Source organism: Lontra canadensis, unplaced genomic scaffold (assembly GCF_010015895.1).
Source record: "Lontra canadensis isolate GAN:19392208 unplaced genomic scaffold, GSC_riverotter_1.0 scaffold222, whole genome shotgun sequence".
NCBI classification, from domain to species: Eukaryota; Metazoa; Chordata; class Mammalia; order Carnivora; family Mustelidae; genus Lontra; species Lontra canadensis.
The window spans coordinates 194802-221249 of NW_022631216.1; the positions used below are offsets into that span (position 1 = coordinate 194802).

General features: G+C 39.2%; 1 protein-coding gene and 1 pseudogene across 1 annotated transcript in view; one reads left to right on the forward strand and one right to left on the reverse strand.

The window, feature by feature from the left end:
- LOC116862131 (DLA class II histocompatibility antigen, DR-1 beta chain) overlaps positions 1–26448 on the reverse strand; it is a 167687-nt gene that overhangs the window by 15557 nt on the left and 125682 nt on the right. The window lies entirely within an intron of this gene.
- Positions 18048–23116, forward strand: LOC116862124 (annotated as a pseudogene).

A 26448-nucleotide genomic window follows, 5' to 3' on the forward strand; every position in this document is an offset into this window, starting at 1 on the left:
AAAGTTATTCTATCTCAAGAACTTTCCGAAATATAAAAAGAATGCTATCAAAATTTTCACATAAATATGACATAAAACTTACAAATCATACAAATTAGTTTTAAAAAGAATGAGACAATGACTATGACCTAAATTCTGCCTGTTGTATACAGGTACAAGTAACAAAAATGTGTTGCTGGACATATTACATATCTCGCACTTTTGGCGAATATTACTACCATATACAGAGAGCTCAGGTAAAACAAGGTAACAACCGTCACCCAGCCAGCAATCCTGCAGGTGACCTTGAGGATGAACCTCTTCACCAAAAGCAAGAGGAGAAGCAATCCTGTTCAACTTCTGCTCTGTCAAGGAACATCTTATTTCCTCGGGAAAAGGCAGTTAAATTAGTTTCTGGAAGAATATGTTTATCGTACAGAACTTCAATAGTCTCTGCTCTTGATGTGTAAGACCACAGATTTGTTTTTATGGAATGAAATCAAAACACTCTCAAAAATAAGCAAGTGACATCTGAAGTAAGGACTTTTGTTGGACAACAAACAGGTTGAAATTTATAGCATTATGGAATGAGTCCTACCAATTTTCACACAATGGAACTCATGTGTAGTAAGCCTGAAATGTTGCAATACATCTGGGAAAAATGGGTTCCTCACTATTGGTAAGTCATAGTTAGCATAGTGTCTGTCACTTGTCCAAGTACTCTCAAAATCTTCTCTGTAGTTCTCAGAAAGCTACCACCACTAACATGGAACTAAAAGGAAAAGCAGGTCAGTGGTCCCTTTATCTAAGGAAAAATATAACTAAGTAAATAAATAAATAAATAGTACTAATTTCTTCTTACCATGGAATAAATGTATTTTGTCAGAGGACTATGCTACTTATAGGCCTTATTAGCACAGAGCTGACTTGATAGGACGCTTTCCAGTGAAATCTCAGTGATATCCTCCAATGACGAAGGGTGGATGGAGTCAGGCTTCGCCGTGGTGCTACCATCATTCTACCATATCTACTAAGTCCATTGACATGGCTTACACAACTGCTAAATGTCCCTCTTTGATTCAACTCATCTGTGTTTTATAATACTTTAAAACGACCTTTTTTTAAGAACCAGAATGTTTAACATTGAGTGATTACAGAGAGAATAATAGAAATTCTCATAGTCTGTCCATAATAGTACATATAAGAAATGTTTTTAATTTTCTTTCCCTTTCTCTAGGTGTAAACTGTGCTGTGGCAAAGTAATTTTTTATATAGTACAAACACTGGACAGATTACTTTTCCAAAATTCCAACTTATTTTCCACTAACAACTGCCTGGTCATTCCAAGCTGTGTGCTGGAATGTTGTCTGTTTTTTCAAAATAAAGAATAAAACCTGCTAGCAATTATTTTACTAATAGTCTACTCTTACATTTAATTAAGTTTATACCTGAATATGTAAACTTACTATATATCCTTACTATATATTAAGGTAAATTTACTCTACCCTTTGTCTTGACATCTTTTTCTACATGGTGTGCCTGTCAAACAAAGCAACAATTTCAACAATGTAGAGCAATTTTGAAAACTTTGGAGCATACATCCCTCATTAATATCCCTAGCATTCCTGTTTTGGTCATACATTTACTTCATGGGTTATATAGGCAAGATAGCAGAGTGAAAGTTGTCAGTACACATTCATCTAGAGATGCTAAAGAAGATCTGGGTGCTACAGGTAATCTGTCAGTCTCCACAATTCAAAAGAAGTCTGGTCAGTTGTTAAAACAACAAAGAGGCAAGTTAGAAAAAGAATACCTAAACCATGGCTACATTATTAACCATAGGAAAATGTTTTCTAATAACCACAACAAAAAATGACATATTACTCAAAACAATCTATACATTTACTGCAATCCCAATCAAAATAACACCAGCATTTTCACAGAGCTAGAACAAACAATCCTCAAATCTGTATAAACCACAAAAGACCTCAAATAACGAAAGCAACCTTGAAAAAGAAAAGTAAAGCTGGAGGCATCGCAATTCCAAACCTCAAGTTATATTACAACGCTGTATGATCAATGCAATATGGTACTGGCACAAACACAGATACAAAGATCAATACAACAGAATAAAATACCCAGAAATGAGCCCACAACTCACAGTCAATTAATATTTCACAAAACCAGAAAGAACATCCAATGGGAAAAAGAAGTACCCTCAGAAAATGGTGTTGAGAAAACTGGATAGCCACATGCAGAAGAATGAAACTAGACCACTTTCTTACACTATACACAAAAATTAATTCAAAATGGATTGAAGGCTTAAATGTGAGACAGGAAACCATCAAAATCCTAAAGAAGAACATAGTCAATAACTTGTTTGACATTGGCTGTAGCAACTTCTTAGTACACACATCGCTGGAAGCAAGGAAAACAAAAACAAAAATATAATATTGGGACTCCATCAAATAAAAAGTTTCTGCACAGCAGAGGAAACAATCAGCAAAACTAAAAGGCAACCTATGGAATGGGAGACAATATTTGCAAATGACATATATGATAAATGATTAGTATCCAAAATATATAAGAACATACACATTCAATACCCCAAAAACATATAATCCAGTTAGGAAATGGGCAGAAGACACGAATAGACGTTTTTCCAAAGAAGACATACAAATGGTCAATGGACACTTGAAAAGATGCTCAACATCACTCAACATCAGGGAATTACAGATCAAAACTACAATGAAATATCAGTTCACACCTGTCAGAATGGATAAAATAACATCATGAAGCAAGAGGGATTGGCAGGGATGCAGGCTGTTGGTGGGAATGCAAACTGGTGCAGCCACACTGGTAAACAATATGGTTTCCTCAAAAAGTTAAAAATAGAATTACCTTATGACCCAGAAAATGCACTAATGGGTATTTACCCAAAGAATAGGAAAATACTGGGACGCCTGGGTGGCTCAGTGAGTTAAAGCCTCTGCCTTCAGCTCAGGTCAGGATCCCAGGGTCCTGGGATGGAGCCCTGCACTGGGCTCTCTGATCAACGGGGAGCCTGCTTCCTCCTCTTTTTCTCTGCCTGCCTCTCTGCCTACTTGTAATCTCTGTCTGTCAAATAAATAAATAAAATCTTTAAAAAAAATAGGAAAATACTAATTTAAAGGGATACATGCACGCCAATATTTAGCATTAACAATAGGTAAACTATGGAGGGAGACCAAATGTCCATTGACCCATTGACCGATGAATGGATAAAGAAGATATGGTATGTATATACTTTGTGGTATGTGTGTATATATATATATACATATACATATGTGTATATATATATTACATATATTCCATTATATATCACACATTCCATATATCACAGTATATATATCTATATACATATAGATATACATACATGCACATGAATGCATACATGTAATGGAAAGACTCGACCATAAAAAAGAATGAACTCTGGCCACTTGCAACAACGTGGATGAAGCTAGAGAGTATTATGTTCAGTAAAATAAGTCAGTCAGAGAAAGACAAATCCCATATGATTTCATTTGTATGTGGAATTTAAGAAACTAAGCAAATGATCATAGGTGAAAAGAGAGACAAACCAAAGAACAGACTATTAACTACAGAGAATAAACTGATGGTTACCAGAGAGGAGCTGGTTGGGTGGATGGGCAAAATAGGTGATGGGGATTAAGGAGGGCACTTGCGATGAGCATTGGGTGTTGTATATAAGCGTTGAATCAATAAACTCTACACCTGAAATTAATATTACACTCTATGTTAACTAACTGGAATTTAAATAAAATCTTTTTTTAAAAAAGGTAGCAGATGAAAAAAAATGTTTGGAGAAAATATTGATAAATACAATAAAGGCAAAGATAATAGAATTACTGTGCATACCTTACCTTTAGGTCTGAAGTTTTGGGGGACTGATTAAAAGAAGAAAATGTAATGGATCATGAACTTTCTTGTATCTTATCAAGAAAAGCACATTAGTTATCCAATAGATACCTTTTATGCTTTCAATTAAAAATTTCATGGGTCTTTATTATGGTCAGAATGAATAATATGGAAATGTTGAAGGGCCACACAACTGTTTTGTAGAAGTGATAGAAACATTTAACAATGGCCATATCTTTTATTAGCCCATGACAAAATATTAGCATATGACATGAAAATGTAATTCAGTGAAGACATGTGATAGCATATTCTATTTTTCCCAAGTCTGTGATGAAGAGATAGTTTTCTTCTGTAAGAATGACATTTATTAAGGTATTCTATTACTTTTAACATTATGTTACATGTGTATTGCCATACAATTTAATGAGATCCAAACTAAACCTTTCAGGAAAATATAAATTTTAAAACATGACTATGATTGGGCTCCATGTCTGTGATTATCTTATTAGGTAGGTTACATCCTAATTAATACAGTATGTGAACCTTGATTATAATGAAATACCTCTAAGTGGGTGAGAAAAGCAAAACAAAGCAACTTAACTTCTCATCTATTTTTCTGTACGTGATGGTATTTTTCCTTCAGTTGAGCAACAGGTTTAGTGTTATATTTATAATGTTAAAAATTAACAGCCATAGAATTAAATTACATAGTCATCATCATAGTGAATAAAATCAGTTCAATCTTTTTTTAGATCAAAAAGAGATAAATTCATTAAGAAAGAAGTGCTAGGCAGGGAAGAGCAAGATGGTGGAGGAGTAGGAGACCTAAATATCATCAGGTCCCAGGAGTTCAGCTAGATAGTTATCAAACCATTCTGAAGACCTACAAACTCTACAGGAGATTGAACAGAAGAAGAGCAGCAATTCTATGAACAGAAAATCGACCACTTTCTGGAAGGTAGAACAAGTGAAGAATTGAATCCAAGGTGACAGATGAGAAGACAGACCACAGGGAGAGGGGTCAGCTCTTGGCAAGCTGCAGAGCAGTGGAGCACAAAATCAGAACTTATAAATATTCAAGTGCACGTGCCCCCTTTGGATCCCAACATTTGTATTGTTAGGGTAAATACCCAGTAATGTGATTGCTGGGTCATAGGGTAGCTCTATTTTCAACTTTTTGAGGAATCTCCATACTGTTTTCCAGAGTGGCTGCACCAGCTTGCATTCCCACCAACAGTGTAGGAGGGGTCCCCTTTCTCTGCATCCTGGCCAACACCTGTCATTCCCTGATTTGTTAATTTTAACAATTCTTATTGGTGTAAAGTGGTCTCACTGTGGTTTTGATTTGTATTTCCCTGATGCTGAGTGATGTAGAATACTTTTTCATGGGTCTGTTGGCCATCTGGATGTCTTCTTTGCAGAACTGTCCGTTCATGTCTTCTGCCTATTTCTTAACTGGATTCTTTGTTCTTTGGGTGTTGAGTTTGCTAAGTTCTTTATAGATTTTGGATACTAGCCCTTTATCTGATATGTCATTTGTGAAAATCTTCTCCCATTCTGTCGGTTGTCCTTTGCTTTTGCTGACTGTTTCTTTTGCTGTGCAAAAGATTTTGATCTTGATGAACTCGCAATAGTTCATTTTTGCCCTTGCTTCCCTTGTCTTTGGTGATGTTCCCAGGAAGAAGTTGCTGCAGCTGAGGTCAAGGAAGTTGCTGCCTGTGTTCTTCTCAAGGATTTGGACGGATTTCTACCTCACATTGAGGTCTTTCATCCATTTTAAGTCTATTTTTGTGTGTGGTGTGAGGAAATGGTCCAGTTTCATTCTTCTGCATGTGGCTGCCCAATTTTCAAACACCATTTGTTGAAGAGAATGCCCCCCCCCCCCACTGGACATTCTTTCCTGCTCTGTCAAAGATTAGTTGACCATAGAGCTGAGGGTCCATTTCTGGGCTCTTTTATTCTGTCCATTGATCTATGTGTCTGTTTTTGTGCCAGTACTTTACTGTCTTGATGATGACAGCTTTGAAATAGAGCTTGAAGTCTGGAATTGTGGTGCCACCAACTTTGGCTTTCTTTTTCAACATTCCTCTGGCTATTCGAGGTCTTTCCTGGTTCCATATAAATTTTAAGATTATTTGTTCCATTTCTTTGAAAAAAACTGATGGTATTTTGATAGGGATTGCATTAAACATGTAGATTGCTTTAGGTAGCATAGACATTTTCACAATATTTGTTCTTCCAATCTGTGAGCATGGAATGTTTTTCTATTTCTTTGTGTCTTCCTCAATTACTTTCATGAGTACTTTATAGTTTCCTAAGTACAGATTCTTTGCCTCTTTGATTAAGTTTATTCCTAGGTATCTTATGGTTTTGGGTGCAATTGTAAATGGGATCGACTCCTTAATTTCTCTTTCTTCTGTCTTCTTGTTGATGTACAGAGATGCAACTGATTTCTATGCATTGTGTTTATATTCTGCCACTTTACTGAATTCCTGAATGAGTTCTAGCAGTTTTGGGGTGGAACATTTTGGGTATTATACATAAAGGACCATATCATCTGCAAAGAGTTAGAGTTTGACTTCTTTTTTGCTGATTCAAATGTTTTTTATTCCTTTTTGTTGTCTGATTGCTGAGGCTCATCCAAATATTTTTTGATGTTAGCTTTAAAATCCTTGGAAGACAATTCTGACACACATGTCATCTCAGCATTGCTGTCTGTTGATTATCTTTTGTTATTAATGCTGAGATTTTTCTGGTTGGTGTTATGGTATATATTTTCTTATTATGTCATGGACATTTTGAGCTTCATGTTAAAGGATTCTCTATCTTATTTATATTTGTTTTACCCTGATGTCCTATACCAGTCCAAGGGAGGAAGTGGGATGCCACCACCTCATTACTGCCAGATAGGTCTGAAATTCCAGGTTCTCCACCTGGCTCTGTGGGTACCCATGTGGGAGGAGTGCCTTGGGACCTCAGAGTGGATATAGAAATTCAAGCTCCCTACTAGCCCTCTGCTTGCACAACCATAGCTGGGTAATGAGGGGAACCTTTTCACTGTTCAAACATATCTTTCACTAGCATTAGTATAGTAGGAGTGCCTCATTATAGCTAGGTGGTGCTGCAAGTTTCAGCTTTCCATCAGACCTCTTCTTACCAACCCTGGCAGTGAGGAGAGAGCTGTGTCTTTACAACCTTATTTGGCAGAAGTTCAGGTCTTCTGTAGAGACTTCCCTAATGCCACAATGTGGATGTGACTACTCTCAAAAGACAGTGGTTAAAGACCTGCATCCCTAGTAGGTTTCCTCTGACACACTCCCAATGGGTTTCTGGGGTGCCTCCTTACAGACAGGCTGGGTGGTAGTCTATGCTCCTCACTCATATTTTCCTGCTTAAGGTCAATTGGGAGGCACAGATTTCTCTGTGCATTTAACTAGTGTAGTGTGGTTATTACCTACCCGTTCTGCCTTGCTAGGGCTATCCTTCACTGTTCCTTTGGGTAAAGAAAGCATGCTTTTTTAAGGGCATTTTTTTTCTGTGCTTCTTGGTGTTTCCTGGTTTCCAGTTTCTCTAGCAACCACTCCTGGATATATTTGTTAAAACACACACACATACATACACGGAAATCACCACTATGTTACTGATCAGTGCCAAGGTCTGTAGCTAATCTGCCTTCTTTTCTACACCTTTTCCAGTCTTCTTCTCTTTGTCTTAGCTGTACCAATTGGAGGAATAGGAAGAATTGTATCTACTCCATCTTTTCCTAGAACCAGAAGTCTCTCACCATAATATTTTAATATCTCTTTGACATATTTGAAAATACTAAGCACCTATCCTGGGATATTTATGACAGGTTTATTTAATGTAAATTAAATTTGGTAACAAAAAAATCTAAAAATAGGGGGGCAGATAGGAGTAGAGTAGGGGATCCCTAGGCTTGCTTCAATCTATGAATACTACTAGATAGCTATCAAGTCATCCTAAATACCCCAGGAATTGTCCTGAAGACAGGCAGAACACACTCAACAACCAAAGGTAGAGAAGAGGTCATATCAAAGAAGGTAGGATGTGGAGGGACATGGCTTGGAAGAGAAAAAGACTGTGACTGCTTTGGAGGGGACAGAGCCTTAGTCTCAGAGAAAGTTTAAAGACAGACTAACACACAGAGGAGCACACAAGGAAAACAAATCCCTATAACAATTGACTTGGCAAAAGAGAGCACCCAGGGCTCCTGAAATCCTACAACTAGTGGGACTTGAAGCCTGGAGTTTTAAAAGTCAGTAGGCATGGCTGGGATATAAATCCAAATATATCACAAAGAAAATAAACACACCATTAAAAAAAAAGAAGAAGAAAAGAAATATAGAAAGGATCAGAGAAAAATTTCAGAAACAACCCCAAAATAAATAACCAAATGACAATAAAAACATATTTGTCAATAATAACTTTGGATGTAATAGACTAAATGTTCCAATCAAGAGACATAGGGTGTCAGAATGAATTTTTTAAAAAGAAACAAAAAACAAGTCCCATCTACTTACCACCTACAAGAGACTCGTTTTAGACCTAAAGACACCTGAAGACTGAAACTGAGAGGATAGAGAACTATCAACTTTGCAAATAGAGCCAGAAGAAAGCTGGAGAAGCAATACTTAAATTGGACAAGACAGAGTTTAAAACAAAGACTTAGCAAGAGACAAAGATGGACGTTATATAATAATAATAATAAAGAGAACAATCCAACAAGAAGATATATCAATTCTTGAAATTTATGCACCCGGCATAGAAGCATCCAAATATATAAAACAGTTAATAACAAACATAAAGGAATAATTGATAATAACACAATAATAGTGGGGGACTTTAACAAACTACTTACACTAATGGAATGTCCATCGAGAACATCCAATGGAAAATTGTTCAACAAGGAAGTGATGGCTTTGATTACACACTGAACCAGATGGACTCACCAGATCTACTCAGTCTCTCCTAACACCAGAATACACATTATTTTCAAGGGCTCATGGAGCATTCTCCAGAAGAGGTCACATATTAGCCCTTTAAACAAGCCTCAACAAATTCAAGAAGGTCAAATCATACTATGCATCTTTTCTGACCACAACACTAAGAAATTAGAAATCAACCATGAGAAAAAATTCAGGAAAGACCACAAAGACATTGAGATTAAATAACATACTACTAAACAATAAATGGGCAAACCAGGTAATCAAAGGACAAATTAAAAAGCACATGGAAACAAATGAAAATGAAATCACAATGGCAAAAATCCTATGGGATGCAACTTCAGTGCTTTTAGGAGGGAAGTTTATAGCAATACCTATCTGCCATAAGAAGCAATAAAAATCTCAAATAAACAACCTAAATTTACACCTCAAAGAGCTGGAACAATAACAACAAAGAAAACCTAAAACCAGAGCTCTTTAAAGTAAGCCCTTTTAGGGGCGCCTGGGTGGCTCAGTGGGTTAAAGCCTCTGCCTTCAGCTCGGGTCATGATCCCAGGGTCCTGGGATCAAGCCCCGTGTTGGGCTCTCTGCTCAGTGGGGAGCCTGCTTCCTCCTCTCTCTGTCTCTGCCTGCCTCTCTGCCTACTTGTGATCTTTGTCTGTCAAATAAATAAAATCTAAAAAATAAATAAATAAAAAATAAAGTAACCCCTTTTAGGGACCGGACAAGATGTCGGAGAACTAGGAGGAGGCGCTGTTTCAACCTGTATCCTAAAGTGAGCTGATTACATACCAAAGAACTCCGATCACCCATGAAATCAGCCTGAGATTAGAATTATACACGTCTGGATCTCTACAGGGGCAGAAGATGCCAGTGGGCAGGTAAAGTGGATTGGGAACGTCGGACTGATATCAGAAGATAAACAAAAGGGGGAGGGAGCCACCAGAGGCGACCCATTGGAAAGCAATACCCCAATACCAGAGTGCCTTGTGACTGGAGACAAGCATTAACTTGGAGTCTGGTTGAAAGCACTCAAAAAGAGCAAAGGATCATGGGGGGAAATTATGGGAATTGGGGCGGTTAGAGACAGGGGCTTAAGTCCCCAGATGGAGAACAGCCACCCCTGGTGCTGAGCCGGAGAAAGTGTGGCGGAGAAACCAGGTCTTGGTCCCTGAGCCTCGAGCGCACCAGAGAGCACGTGGGTGCCGGCTCCTGTGAGGGGTTGGGAGCCTCGACAGCCGGTAGAACCACAGCCTTTTTGCACTTTCCACACGCGCACTGCGCCATGCTGTCAGAGTCTGAGTCACGCCCCACACCCTCCCCTGAGAGAGGTGCGTGCAGATGCCAGCCCGGCGCTCTCGGACCCAAAAAGTCTGAGTACTCCCAGCCCAGGCCAGGGGGAAAATCTCATTGTGCAATCGCTGCTTGGGACCTCTCTGGTGGTCTGGAGCTGCCCGGATAGCCGCTGCTGTCGTGGTTTTGGGTACAAGCAGGAGTTCCTACGTCCCCAGGGACTGCGACTGGAAACGTGCTCTGCCAGAGGCCAAGGGGGAATTTATGTGCTGTGGAGCACCCAGAGGGGAACAGACTGAGGCTTCTCTCTGAGAGGGAGGTCTGAGTGCATTTTGCTTTCCTCTAAACCTCTAAAAACCATAAAAAGCTGTCAAGGCGAGAGAAAACAAACAAGCTTTACTACAAAGCTGTGATCACCAAGACAGCATGGTACTGGCATAAAAACAGACACATAGACCAGTGGAACAGAGTAGAGAGCCCAGATATGGACCCTCAACTCTATGGTCAGTTAATCTTCGACAAAACAGGAAAAAATATCCAGTGGAAAAAAGACAGTCTCTTCAATAAATGGTGCTGGGAAAACTGGGCAGCTATATGTAGAAGGATGAAACTCAACCATTCTCTTACACCGTACACAAAGATAAACTCGAAATGGATAAAAGACCTCAACGTGAGACAGGAATCCATCAGAATCCTAGAGGAGAACATAGGCAGTAACCTCTTTGATATCAGCCACAGCAACTTCTTCCAAGATATATCTCCAAAGACAAAGGAAACAAAAGTGAAAATGAACTTTTGGGATTTCATCAAGATCAAAAGCTTCTGCACAGCAAAGGAAACAGTCAAGAAAACAAAGAGGCAACCCACGGAATGGGAGAAGATATTTGCAAATGACAGTACAGACAAAAGGTTGATATCCAGGATCTATAAAGAACTCCTCAAACTCAACACACACAAAACAGATAATCATGTCAAAAAATGAGCAGAAGACATGAATAGACACTTCTCCAATGAAGACATACAAATGGCTATCAGACACATGAAAAAATATTCATCATCACTAGCTATCAGGGAGATTCAAATTAAAACCACATTGAGATATCACCTTACACCATTTAGAATGACCAAAATTAGCAAGACAGCAAACAACATGTGTTGGAGAGGATGTGGAGAAAGGGGAACCCTCTGACACTGTTGGTGGGAATGCAAGTTGGTGCAGCCACTTTGGAGAACAGTGTGGAGATTCCTTAAGAAATTAAAAATAGAGCTTCCCTATGACCCTGCAATTGAACTACTGGGTATTTACCCAAAGATACAGATGTAGTGAAAAGAAGGGCCATCTGTACCCCAAAGTTTATAGCAGCAATGGCCATGGTCGCCAAACTGTGGAAAGAACCAAGATGCCCTTCAACGGACGAATGGATAAGGAAGATGTGGTCCATGTACACTATGGAGTATTATGCCTCCATCAGAAAGGATGAATACCCAACTTTTGTAGCAACATGGACGGGACTGGAAGAGATTATGCTGAGTGAAATAAGTCAAGCAGAGAGAGTCAATTATCATAGGGTTTCACTTATTTGTGGAGCATAACAAATAACATGGAGGACATAGGGAGATGGAGAGAAGGGAGTTGAGGGAAACTGGAAGGGGAGGTGAACCATGAGAGACTATGGACTCTGAAAAACAATCTGAAGGGTTTGAAGAGGTGGGGGGGTGGGAGGTTGGGGGAGCCAGGTGGTGGGTATTATGGAGGACATGTATTGCATGGAGCACTGGGTGTGGTGCATAAACAATGAATTCTGTTACGCTGAAAAGAAATTTAAAAAAAAGAAAATCTAAAACCAGCAGAATGAAGAAAACATTAAATGTTACAGTAGAGATAAGTGCTACAGAAACTAAATAAACAATAGAAGAGGAAAATGAACCCAGGAGCTCATGCTTTGGAAAACAAATTGATAAAATTAATAAACCTCTAACCAAATTTATGAAGAAAAAAAGAGAAGGGACTCAAATATATAAAATCAGAAATAAAAGAGAAGAAACAATCAACACCACAGAAATACAAACAATTAGAATATAATGCCAAAGTACATGCCAACAAATTGAACAATATAGAAGAAATGGATAAATTCACAGAAACATATGACATACCAAAACTGGAACAGAAATAGGTACTAAATTTGAACAGACTGATAACCAGCAAACAAATTGAATTGAAAGAAAGAAAAAGAGAGAAAGGAAGGAAGGAAGGAAGGAAGGGTGAGCCAGCAACACACAAAAGTTCAGGACCAGATGACTTCACAGTCAAACACTAAAAAACATTTAAAGAAGAGTTAATTCCTATTCTTCACAAGTTACCCCGCAAAATATAAAAGATAGGAAAACTTCCAAATTCATTCTATGAAGCCAGCATCACTGTCATACCAAAAAGAGATGAAGACAACACTAAAAAAGAACTAACTACAGGCCAATATCCCTGAAGAGTTTAGATGCAAAAAATTTCTACAAAATACTAGCAAACTGAATTCAACAACACATTTTAAAAAATTATTCACCACGATCAAATGGGATCTATTCCTGAGTTGCAAAGTTGACTGACTACTTGCAAACCAACAACATGACACATCACATCAGTAATGGAAAGGATAAGAACCATCTCAAAAGATGCAGGAAGAGCACTTCACAATATTCATTCCTGACAAAAACCCTCAGCAAACTAGTTCTAGAAGGAACATACCTCTATATAATAAAGGCCATTTATGAAAACATCATCCTTAATGGGAAAAAAACTGTTACCTTTTCCCCTAAGGTCAGGAACAAACCAAGGATGTCCACTCTCACCACTTTTGTTTAGCATAGGACTGGAAGTCCTAAACACAGCAATCTGACAACAAAAAGAAATAAAGATATCCAAATGGATAAGGAAGAGGTAAAACTTTCACTATTCATAGATGACATATTACTACATGTAGAATAAAACAAAAGACTCCACCACAGAAACTGCTAGTAAATTTGCAAGATACAAAGTCATTGTATAGAAATCTGCTGCATTTCTATACACCAATAATGAAGCAGCAAAAAGATAAAATCAAAGTATCAATCCCATTTGCAGTTGCATCAAAAATAATAAGATACCTAGGAATAAACCTAACCAAAGAGGTAAAAGGCCCATATTCTGAAAGCTCTAAAACACTGATGAAAACAATTAAAGACAGCTCAAAGAAATGGAAAGACATTCCATGCTGATGAATTGGAAGGATAAATATTGTTAAAATGTCTAGACTATCCAGGTACGTTTGTGGCTCAGTCATTAAACACCTGCCTTCAGCTCTGCTCATGATCCCAGGGTCCTGGGATCGAACCCTGTACCAGGCTCACTGCTCAGCAGGAAGCCTGCTTCTCCCACTGCCCCTGCTTGTGTTCCTCTCTCTCTGTGTCGAATAAATAAATTATTTTTTTTAAATGTCTACATTATCCAAAGCAATCTATACATATTATGTGATCCCTAACAAAATACTACAAGCATTTTTCACAGAACTAGAGCAAGCAATTCCTTAAATTTATATGGAACCACTAAATGTCCCAAACTGCCAAAGCAATCTTGAAAAGAGTAAAGCAAATCTGGGGGCTATCACAATGCCAGACTGCAGGATATATTACAAACTTGTGGTGATCAAAACACTATGGCACTGGCACAAACATCGACACACAGATCAATAGAATAGAACATGCAGAAATACCCAAAAAACCCAGAAATAAATAAACAACTATGTGGCAAGTTAATCTTCAACAAAGAAGGAAAGAATATCCAATGAGAAAAAAGACAATCTTCAAAAAAGTGTGTTGCAACATGCCAAAGAGTGAGACTGGACACTTTCTTACACCATACTCAAAAATAATTTCAAAATGGATTAAAGACCTAAATCTGAGGCTTCAAAACATTAAAATCCTAGAAAAGAACACAGGCAGTAACTTCTTTGACATCAGCTATAGCAATTTCTTTCTCGATATGTCTCCTGAGGCAAGGTAAACAAAAACAAAAACAAAAGTATATTGGGACTACGTCAAATGAAACCTTCTGCACAAGGAAAGAAACAGTCAACAAAACTAAAAGGCAACCTGCAGAATGGGAGAAGATATCTGCCAATGACATATGCAATAAAGGATTAATATCCCAAATTTATATAGAACTTACACAACTCAATACCCCAAAACCAAATAACCAAATTTAAAAAATGGGCAGAAGACATGAATAGACATTTCCCCAAGGAAGACATCCAGATGGCTGAGAGAAACATGAAAAGGGACACCATAAGGGAAATGCAAATCAAAACTATAAGGAGATATCACCTCACACCAATCAGAATGGTCCAGATAAACAACACAACAAACAACTGGTGTTGGACAGGATGTGGAGAATGGAGAACCCTCTTGCACTGTTGGTGAGAAAGCAAATTTGTGCAGCTGCTGTGGGAAACAGTATGGGGTTCCTCACAAAGTTAAAATAGAACTACCCCTGGGATCCAACAATTGCACTGCTGGGTACTTACCAAACGAATACAAAAACACTAATTCAAAGGGATACATACACCCTGATGTTTATAGCAGCATTACCTACAATGCCAAATTATGGAAGCAGTCCAAGTGCCTACCAACTCACAAATGAATAAAGAAGATGTGGTATATATAAAGTGGAATATCATTCAGCCATTAAAAAGCATAAGATCTTACCATTTACAACAACATGGATGGAGCTAGAGAGCATAATCCTAGGTAAAATCAGTCAGAGAGAGACAAATACCATGTGATTTCACTCATAATTGGAATTTAAGAAACAAAACAGATGAGCCAAGAGGAAAACAAGAGAAAGGGAGATAAACCAAGAAATAGACTCTTAAATTTGGAGAACACATGCATTTACCAGATGGGGGTTGGGAATGGGTTAATAGGTGATGGGGATTAAGAAGAGCACATGCTGTGATGAAGACAGGGTGATGTATGGAAGTGTCGAATCCCTACATTGTACACCTGAAACTAATGTCACACTGTGCACTAACCAACTGGAATTAAATTAAAAAAAAAAAAGCTAAAATAAAACAGCAGACATGAGACTAATTATATTAAAGCTGTAAAAATATGCAATTTGTTTGAAAAATGTCTTATGAAATTATACATTTATTTATTTATAAGATAACATAATTTGTATGTGTAATATATACACATTCTCAATGGACACACACACACACCATTCACATACACATTCTGTATGTGTACAGAAATAAAGGAAATAAAATGAAAACTGTTCAAGAGCCAGCGGATATACTTACATTGAACATTCAGAGTCACATGATTACCCCAGACACACTGGCTCTCAGATTCACTCAGTAGGATGACAGGCAGGAATCAAAGCATGCCAAGGGGGAGGCATCAGAGGTTTCTCTTCAGTGGGACATATTCTTGAAAAAGTCCATAATGCAGTCCAGGTGCTAGTGTCTGCCCACCCATTCACAAGTGACAGTTTAGGTAGAAGGAGATGAATTTACACCTATGGGAGTGGAGTCTCCCTCGTTTAACACCCTCATTTCCCTTGGAGCCAGTCCCTCTGATAATACCTCCATGGGCATAATTTCCAGACGCGATTACAGGGGTCAGAGATGCCCATACTGGGTTCCCACCATTTGCTATAGTTCATCAAGTATTCCTCCCCAGCATGTCACAATTTACCAAGCAAAGGCCAATTTTAACACAGGCAATATTGTCTAAAAATCCACCTGACAGGGGTGCCTGGGTGGCTCAGTGGGTTAAAGCCTCTGCCTTTGGCTCAGGACATGGTCCCAGGGTCCCGGGATCGAGCCCCGCATCGGGCTCTCTGCTCAGCGGGGAGCCTGCTTCCCCTTCTCTGTCTGCCTGCTTCTCTGCCTACTTGTGATCTCTGTCTGTCAAATAAATAAATAAAATCTTTAAAAAAAAAAAATCCACCTGACATTCTTCTTTTACCAGATTTAAAAAAAAAAAAAAGCTAGAAAATTAGCCCAAGCTTAAATTTGTCTTGGAGAAGTTAAAAGGGTATTAAACATACACTTGTAAGAATCAAAATGATCTACAGTGATTTTTTTCTCTTTTTAAATATCACTTCATTTTCCAGATTACAGGATTTAATTTGTGTATGGAATCTAAAACAAATGAACACACAGGAGTAACAAAAAGGGAGAAATAGACTCATAAACACAGAGGAAAATCTGGTTGTTGCCAGAGGGGAGGGCCTTGTGGGCGTATGGGTGAAATAAGTGAGGGGGATTAACAGGTACAAAAAACGGTTACAAAATAAATAAGTCACAAGGATAAAAATTACAGCATGGGGAATACAGTCAATAATATTGTAATAATATTGTGTGGTTGCACATGGTTGCTAAACCTCTCCTGGAGAGCATGTCCTAATTTATATAATTGTCAAATCACTATGTTATATACCCAAGACTAATATAATATTACAGTTAGACTTCAATTAAAATTTTGTAATTAAAAAATATTTTAAAATCCTCAAAAAACAGATGATTTCCTAAAAGAACATTCCATTTTGTGTGCTTACCAAAAAACAAACAAAACCTGAAAACATGGGGATATTTGGTTTAAAAAGACTTTAAAGGTTTATATTGCAAACCATTTAAACAACCTAATTACATCAAACACATCTGGGAATTTTTAAGTATGTACATGTGGAAAATATTAGCTAAAGCTTCTTGAATTAAGATCTTTGACCTTCAACAAGGTCAAAGTTCCCTTAGATACTATTGACCACAAGAGGGAAGCCTAGTACCACTTTCAGTGTGCTTTAGAAAAAAAAAAAGGAGGGTGCGGGGGGGGGGGGGGGGGGGGGGGGGGGGGGAGGAGACATTTGAGAACATTTGAAATATCCCCCTGTAAGCAGTGTCAAGAGAAAACAACTGTCTTCCCCTCCCGAGACTGCATTTCCTTTTGGAGTGATTTTAGTGCTTTCAATGGGCTTATTCTTGGCCCTACATATTATTGACTGAAGGGTGCAAGACTTGTTTGAGAACACCACTGTACTCACTGCCCACGGGGGACCTTGACCTAAAGAGTTTTTTAAAACCCAGGTTTACTAGAACAAATTGTTAATACTGTTATTATGTAGAGAAATTGATGGTACAATTTAATATACCCATTATTAGTGATATTTTTAATTGGTGAGGGACAAAGACTATACCAAAAAAAAAACCTTTTAGTAAAACCAATAGCAATCTTCTGGCCTATTTCTATCTTTTCTTTCTACCTTAAACCTTTTAAAGTTTTAAGAAATCCAAGGTATGTTAGTTTATTCTTTATCGTCACTCCTGGTTTTTCAAAAACATTTTACAGTATTGACGACTCCTCATTATCCCATCTGTCCTTGATGTGCCATTTATCCACTCCTGTACCCCCCTGTCCTACTGTGTTCACGGACCTTTCCCCCTCACACTCCATGCTGGGCCCATGCCATACTCAGTTCCTCCTCACAACTTCTATTTTCATGTAAAAATTTCCTTCATTCAGTTAGGACATTCAGACTTGAGACCTTAACTCAGTACGTTTTTGTCATCATTTTCTAGCACCTTAACCCAAACCTAGTCCAACAGCAGGCCTAGTGTTTCATTCTTCACTTTCTGAACTTTCCATCTTCATGCTTCCTGTCTCTTCTTAAATTCCCTGAGAGTTTTGCATGTTCAGAAACCAGCTCCTTGGCTAATGATTGCTAACCAAATACATTAAATAAATCATCTTCAAGTTTCAGTTTCTTACCGTGACTCACACCCATTAGGAAAGAGTGAAGGTCGGACAGGGTGTTCTGCAGACAGTCTAACGCTCTGCACATGTGAGCAGAGATCACGCTCAATGGGTCCACATTTCTACAGAATGCTGCACGTTCCCAGAGTCATGGTGGCAGGAACTAGTGCACTATTGTCTGGACTCGGTCAGTTCTCGAAACCCAAACCCTAAATTCCCTCCTGACGAGAAGCAGGGTTCCCACAGAAAGCTGGGTACTGTCCTCTGGAAGAACAGTCTTCTGTGCTAACGGGTTCTATGTGGCACACGCCCCAGGAGTCGATGTGCTTTGTTAACTTAGCCGTACGCGTACGCTGTACTGTAAGCACAACAACAAAGCACAGGCCTGGCTGATCCCTCGAATACCAATTTTCCTCAGGAACAAAGCAGGAGACTTAAAAGTTTGAAAGAAACTCAAGTTTTAACAGACAGACCGTTGCGTTATGCTTGCTCTAAGAAGAGCCATGTTGTAAGTCTACTCTCTCTATGACTCTGGAAGAAAAATTGGGTGAAGAAACATATCTCACATTGCTGGTTCTATGGTCATTTCTTTCACTGTATTAAAGTTATGGTATATGTAGCTAATGGAGGTCAACGTTCACATATCATGTCTATTTAATGTCTATCTTCTTTCCTTAATCTCACCTAAGGGGACTTTAATACAGAGACATCTATGGACTCATGAAACGAGTCCTTCCCTGTTTTGCAGAATTTTAAAGTGAGAAAAATAGGTTTCCATTATTCTCATTCCACTGACCAAATGGTGGTCAGAGAGTCGAGGAGACAGCTTATTCATGATACCTGTGGATAGATCTGTGCTTAATTATGAATTCTATCCTCTCTCCCTAAGATATGTGGGAAAGGGAGGAACTTACTTGCCTGGAATGTGGTGAAATTATTTTCTGGGAGGACCAAGAATTTGCTTTACCTGCCAGGAAGCTGGGTGACTGAGGACAATGGAATTCGTTCCTGACCCCATGCAGGAAACCAGAGGGAAAGGCAGATGGACCTGTTTGGTGGTGGCAGATCCTGGAAAGGGTGGCCATGTGGGGAACGGTCTGCACTTCCCGAGCTGCAGGCACAAAGGATCTTTCAGTATCTCCTACACACAGACAGAGGCCACGAGGGAATATGAAGAGCCTGAAAAACCTCACACAACAGGAAATCTCTGCTTTGAACATCATTCAGTCCCAGAGAACACATATTACCTCCACTAGGACTTCTCCTGCTTTTTCTCATCTTCCTCCCTCTCTCTGAACCCACCCCAACTAGAACATGAGTAAGAAGAAGCAAACTCACCTCTGCCTGCAAAAATTTCCAGCACGGGATGGAAAAGGATTTATCTTAAATCAGACTGGGACTATTGATGATTACACTGTTCCAAACAATCTAACTGCTGAATTCAGATACGCTTGTGCAACTTACAGGAATTTTAGAATGCTCTGTTCATTAAAATTTAATAAATAAATCATGCGGTATGCTCTACTGCCTATATAACAAGGACAATAGTTCTGCTAATGAGTGTGTGTGTGCACACACGCACGTGTATCTTCATGTTCTTATTTACAAACACTACCCAAGCAGAGAAGGATGATTTCACAACTCCAGGCCCTGTAAAAACAAAACAAAAGACAAAACCCTCAGAGCTTTCAAAGGTCAGGTTTCAGATCCAGGTAAAGAGAGAACAAATCAAATTCACGAACTGCCACTCTCCCAAGTTAGAGATGAACCCGAACACTCTGGTCCCTTCACTTGCCCACAACAGGTTAGGAAGGCCAATGACCCTACCACTCTAGCACATTTCTTGATATCAGCAGTTGATATTTTCACTCTGATAGGAATTTATTTCAACAAGACTAGCTTCTGTCTGCTCTCAAGATGGGAAGGAGAAATGAAACAGAACAAGTAAAGCTTCTTATAGAGAGCTTTGGGAAGGTCATACCTGGATCAGTATCCCTCCCACCCCCCTCCCCCACCTCAACACCCTAGCAGCTCTGATAGAAAGTTCTGAGGGCTATGGGGGGAAAGGCAGGGAAGAGAAGCAAAAGGAAAGATCTGGAGGTTCCTGAAGTGAGGTCCCAGACATGCCCTGGGTGCATGTGAGAACTATCCATTTCTAAGGCCTCATCAAATACCCCAATAAGTATTCTCTCTGGGTTTGGTGTGCCTCTGTGGAAAGAACCTGAGCTATCAGGTGGACAACAATAGATGATATAGATAGAGGATATCAAGATATAAATATATTTTCATTTAGCAACTTAAAAAATTCCCATTAACAAAGAGCCTGGGTGGCTCAGCTGGTGAAGAATCCAACTCCTGATGTCAGCTCAGGCCATGATACTCTCACTCCCCTTCCTCGCTTCATGTACATGCTCTCTCTCTCTGTTTCCTTTATTTATAAATAAATAAAATTATTAGCTTCTCTGTATCATAGGGAATAGAAGTAAGATTATTACAGTTCCCAGGCTCTCCTTGCCCCAGGATGGGGACGTGGCTATGCACTGCCAGTGAAAGTTAGTATTGTGAGATTTGGGAGGGGGCAGGTAGGCTGAAGCCATCTCCTGCAGTGGACACAAGGGCGTCACAACAGGAGTCTTGGCAGCAGCCTTGTGTTGCTGGTAAGGATTTACCTTGTGGTAAATGGTAAGGATTACCTTGTGTTGCCAACACGGTCCCTTCTCTGGGGCTCTGGAGGAGACGGGATGTTGGCAGTGCCTTCCCAGAGACTCCTGACCTCTTGGAGATAGGGTCTGCATTGACCTGTGCTCCTCCAGGCTTCCTAACAATTTAAAGGTATAATTCCCCCAAATGCAGGCAATTATAACAAACAATTTTGTTTGTTAGAGTGTCTTACAGATCTTCTATTTTCAGACTGAACTCTGACTAGTACAGTGGCTCCTCTCCATTTGATGTCACCGAGAAGGTGACATCACTCAGGTGCCCTCAAAAATCCCCTCCGACATAGGAAGCTAGAGTATAGGGACAGGGGACCATGAGTAGTGTCTGGATAGGAACTTCTTTCCTGTCACAGGGGAAGAGAAATGAAAGTACTTTCTGTTTTCCCAAATGTAGTAATTTTGAAGAGAATTAAAGCAATTTTAAAGAAAATTAAGAAAATTAACAATTAAAGAATTTTAAAGCAATAACTGCTTTAAAAATAAGCCATATCATAAGTTACTAAACAACACCTTGGGTTGAAGCTGCTATTACAACATATGAAAAGTTTTTCTATAAAAGGCCTCTATGTGTACCATATATTTACTGAGAGCACCTTATGAGAGCAACAAGCCTAAATCATAGGACCAGATTCTCAGCAGAAACTGATATAATAGAGCCCATTCCTTTGCCTCGAAGAATTGTATTCTTTAACAATCTTAGCGCAAAAACGTGTTGTGGGTCTCTTCCAAGTGACCTAGAAGTCAGTGTCAGAGAATCTTCAAAGCCCTTGGAGGTGATCAGTCAATAATGTGTAAGATTTTTCCCCCTCATGATTTGTGAGGGCAGCTGTGGGACAGGATAAAATCTCAGAACAATAGTGTAGAAAATCCACCCTGAGTATATGTGTCATGACTGATATTAAGCAGTGAATTCACCATTTGAACAGCTGCCTAGCTGCCAGGTCTCTCTGTATTGGAATTATTCAGATTCCAGTGCTTTCTATGTGTGCTTTAATTTTCATTTTTCCTGCATTGTTCCTTCAGAAACATGAAGGTCAGAGTATCTTAACTTTCAGTTTCTCAATAATGAACACCAAATGAATTCTTAGGATCAGAACTTCAATCATTTGTGACATGAGGAGAACTTTCATAATGTTATGACATGAGGAAAGTTATGATAAAGCCCTCTTGCAGGTTATTATCTCTAACCTTCCCAGTAAAGTGAGCTCTGCCCAATTTAGTCCACCCTATTCATCGATCTGAGTCCTCACATGAGATATGTCCCCAGCAATCTCCTCCAATCTCTGGTAATACTTAAGATGGTAAGGATTACAGTCCACTCTTTCCAATAACCATTACCTATGGTGTATCTACCATCTTTCTCCAGCCTTGGGAGTGTTGACACTCAGCGTTTCTCCTCTGATATTCTCTCATACAGCACAGTGCCAGGAACACCCAACTTTTGGGTCGAGTTGGCTATCTGGGAGTCTAGGACATTGGAGGACAAACCTAGAGCAATAAGAACTAACTCTCACTCTGGCCTTTTCAGAGGACCATGTGATCATCCAGGCTGAGTTCTATCTGACCCCTGACCAATCAGGCGAGTTTATGTTTGACTTTGATGGTGATGAGATTTTCCACATGGATATGGAAAAGAAGGAGACAGTGTGGCAGCTGGAAGAATTTGGACGCTTTGCCAGCTTTGAGGTGCATGGTGCCTAGGCCAACATAGCTGTGGACAAAGCTAACCTAGACATCATGATAAAGCGCTCCAACCACACCACAAACACCAATGGTACCTCCTGCACTCCTAGACTAGGGAATCCTAACTTGGAAATAGATGCTTCAGCTGGTTGTGTTACGTTATTATAACTGACTTCTCCTCTCAGGGGCCTAGCCTCTCCATAAGCAAGTGCTTACTTGTCATGTCACAGACTCAAGAACTTTACATGAGTTTGTTCCTTTCCTGATGGGCTCACACCTTGTCCCTGCCACCAACAGTCACTCACAGAGTCATTGCCCCTAAACGATGCTGGGGAAACCAGGAATGAAATGATCTCCAGTACCTAAAATATCCTTCTATCTCTTATACCATAACACCAGTTCATGCAAGAGAGCATCAGAGTTAGGCCTCTGAGACCATGGATGGCACAGATTCTCAGGGCAGAGTTTCCACTGCTTTTTCTGCTTCAGTGGGAGGGAGAGGGGCTAGCCTAAGCAGGGAAGGCTAATTGCTGTCCTCTGTCCCCAGTACCTCCAGAGGTGACTGTGCTCTCAAACACTCCTGTGGAACTGGGAGAGCCCATCACCCTCATCTGCTTCATTGACAAGTTCTCCCCACCAGTTATCAATGTCACGTGGCTTTGAAATGGAAACCCTGTCACCACAGGAGTGTCCGAGACAGTCTTCCTGCCTAGGGAAGACCACCTTTTCCGCAAGTTCCACTATCTCACCTTCCTGCCCTTAGCCAACAATGTCTAGCATTGCCCATATTATTAACATGGTCTTCGATGCCTGTTTTATTACTAGGAGAATGGTTTGACCTATTCTTGGAACAATGCTTAATATTTTGTTAATTATTAATTATATACTAAATATTTATTAGCAAGTATTAATATTTTATTAAGTATGTATCCCTGGGTTTAAAAACCATGTAAAAAGTCAGAACTTGGGCAGTATATGAGGTTAAAATGGAATGAAAAAATGTTTGAAACACAGGGGGTGCTTGCTTCTTTATCTGTGAAACTATTACTTGAGATTTATTTCTAACTGGATACCAGAGTCTACCCCAAACCAGGAAGAGCAATTATCCTGACAGTTAGATAGAGTGGCAAATAAGAGCTGTTGAATGGACGTCATCTTACTCTACATTTACCAACTGTGTGTTCATCGATACCTTACTTAACCCAATTTACCTGATTCCTTTCATGAAAATACTGAAGGCAATTTTTACCACATCGAGTTATTATAGGAATTAAAGGACAAATCCAAGAAGAGTAATTAAGTACCATGCTTAGTGAACACAAAAATTTATAAATTCCATTATTTTTTCTCAAAATTTTATTCCCAGATGAAAAAATCTCAATAAGCATAAACCAAAGCAAGAGGACTTTGAAGGGTAGCAGAATATGTCATCCCAAAGTATACCATTCTGGCATAGGGATTGTTTTGAGTGGATAATGTGGTCTCAGGTAATAAAATTTCTGTAGATCACTTGTTGACCAAAGAAGGAGTCTGTGCCATTCCTGATACCTCCTGCTGCTCCTGGATCCACACCTCTGGTATTATAGAAACTCAAATACAAGAAATTAACAAACAAGCCTTTTGGCTCAAACACACAAATACCAACTGCTCTGGTTCGTGGGAACCTAAGAAGGATACTTCTCCCACCCACCCTCGCCACCTTGGTAATCTCCCGGTAGTGCTCTCTAAAGGGTCTCCAGCACATGCTCACAGCTGTCAGCAGTACATCACGTGCTCTCACTACACTTGGAGAAGCTAAAACAACACCAACAGTGAGGTGCAAACACCTTCCATGAATCTGACCTTTCAACCTCTGAGTTTCACAGGGAAACCAGAACAATTTAGTCCTGATGGTGACTGAGAGTGGCACTAATATCAAATTTTTGATTCTTCTCTCATGTGTGCACAGATGACCAAAAGGGGAGAATTGTTATAGTAATTTTCCTACGGGCCATTAGACGGAGATGGCTCTAACATCTTAGCTACTTACATAAACATACTGAAACCTAACCCAGACTCAACTCCTGTGAGTGCGCAGGTATCCCCACAAAATTCACCAATAGCCAGCTGGGCTTTCCAAGTAAGGCAAGTGAAGAGGATAAGCCAATTGGGGAGTTTCCATGCTTTGCTTCTGCATCTGCTCTGCCAAAGCCTGTCCCCTAGCTCATGTCACAGAACTCTTCACCACTTTGGGGTTGGCATTGCCAGATTTGAATAATGTTCTCAAACATACGAAAATTGTCTTGTGCCTCAGCTTGTCACCTTATAACTTTTAACACCTTCTAAGACTTAATAAGAAAAAGCAAGTTTCTATAGCTGCAGTTTAAAAAAATCAAAGCCATATCTTTATAACCTTGAAAAAAGGAAAAGCTGTTTCTTTTACATAGCTCCGACTTTTTATTACAAAATAAATACATAGACAATTGAAAATACACTAAAACTACTTATGCATGTAGAATTTAAAAAAAAAAGAAAACATCTCTATCTCCCATATAAAAAGACATTTTTTGAAAATTTATCTTTTATCAGCAGTTTTAAAGTCGTGGAAAAATTGAGCAGAAATTACAAGAGTTCCTGAATTTCCCCATCTCCTCCCCCGCCGCCCCGTTCCACATACAATTTCTCCTACTATTAACATTTGTCAGTAGTGTGATACATTTGTTACAATTCATGGACCCATAATGATGCATTATTATTAGCAGATGTCCATAGTTTAGAAGAGGGTTCATCTTTGTATCATACAGATCGCTATATGCCTTTTCCAGAACGTCATATAGTTGAAATCATATAGTAAGAGCTTTTTTTAGTCTAAAATAATTCTTTCACCTAACAATAAGCATTTAAGGTTTCACCACATCTTTTCAACTCTTAGAAGCTCTTTTAAAAGTTGCTGAAATAATACTTCATCGTATGGATGTTCCACAGTTTATCCATTTACACATAAAAGGACAAGGTTGCTTCCAAGTTTCACAGTTATGAACAAAGCTGCTCTAAACATTACTGTGCCGGGACGCCTGGGTGGCTCAGTGGGTTAAGCCTCTGCCTTCCGCTCAGGTCATGATCCCGGGGTCCTGGGATTGAGCCCCACATCGGGCTCTCTGCTTGGCAGAGAGCCTTCTTCCCTTCCTCTCTCTCTGCCTGCCTCTCTGCCTACTTGTGATCTCTCTCTGTCAAATAAATAAAAATCTTAAAAAAAAAAAAAAATTCCTGTGCCTTTTTTGTGTGGACATGTGTTTTCAATTCATTTGAGTGAATACCTGCAAGTCTGATTGCCGGACTCTAAAGTAAGAAAACACCACAACCAGGTTCTCTGCGTTCTCATCACAAGGCAGAATTGTCGCTATTTCATATTTTAACTGTCTCAATAGGTATAGGGTGATATCTCAGCATGGGCTTAATGTGTATTTCCTAGTGGCTGGAGAGGTTGAACATCATCAGTCAGCTGATTTTCCATATGAATTATTTTCTCCGACAAATGTCTCTTCACGTCTTTTGCCCAATTTGTAATTAGAGTAGTTGTGTCTGTGTGTGTGTGTGTATGTGTGTGTGTGTTTGTGATTATTGTCAAGTCCTAAAAGTTTTTTAGATTCTAAACACGTGCTATTTGTGATATTTTAGGTGTGCGAATGTTTTCTCTTTGTTTGTAGGTAACCTTTTCAGTCTCACAACAGGATATTTTTCAGAAGTAAAGTCTTTAATTTTGGTAAAGCCAATTCATTGATGTTTTTCCTTTATGGATCATGCCTTTGATGTTGTGTCTAAGAACTCTTCACCAGGCCCAAACGTTTCATCCCAAAGATTTCCTCCTATTTTCTTCTGAAAGCTTTATATGTTACATTAAATTTAAGATTTCTTTTGAGTGCATGTTTATAAAAAGTGTGAGAATTGATCTCATCTTTTCCCTATGTTTTTCTTCTTCCTTTGATTTTGCTCATGTTTTGTTTCTGCCTATGGATATCCATATGCTCCAACATCATTGTTTGCAAGGACCATCCATCCTCCATGGAGTCGCATAGCATGCTTGTCAAAAATGAGTTGGTGTGGGGCTATTTCTGGATTCCCCATACTGT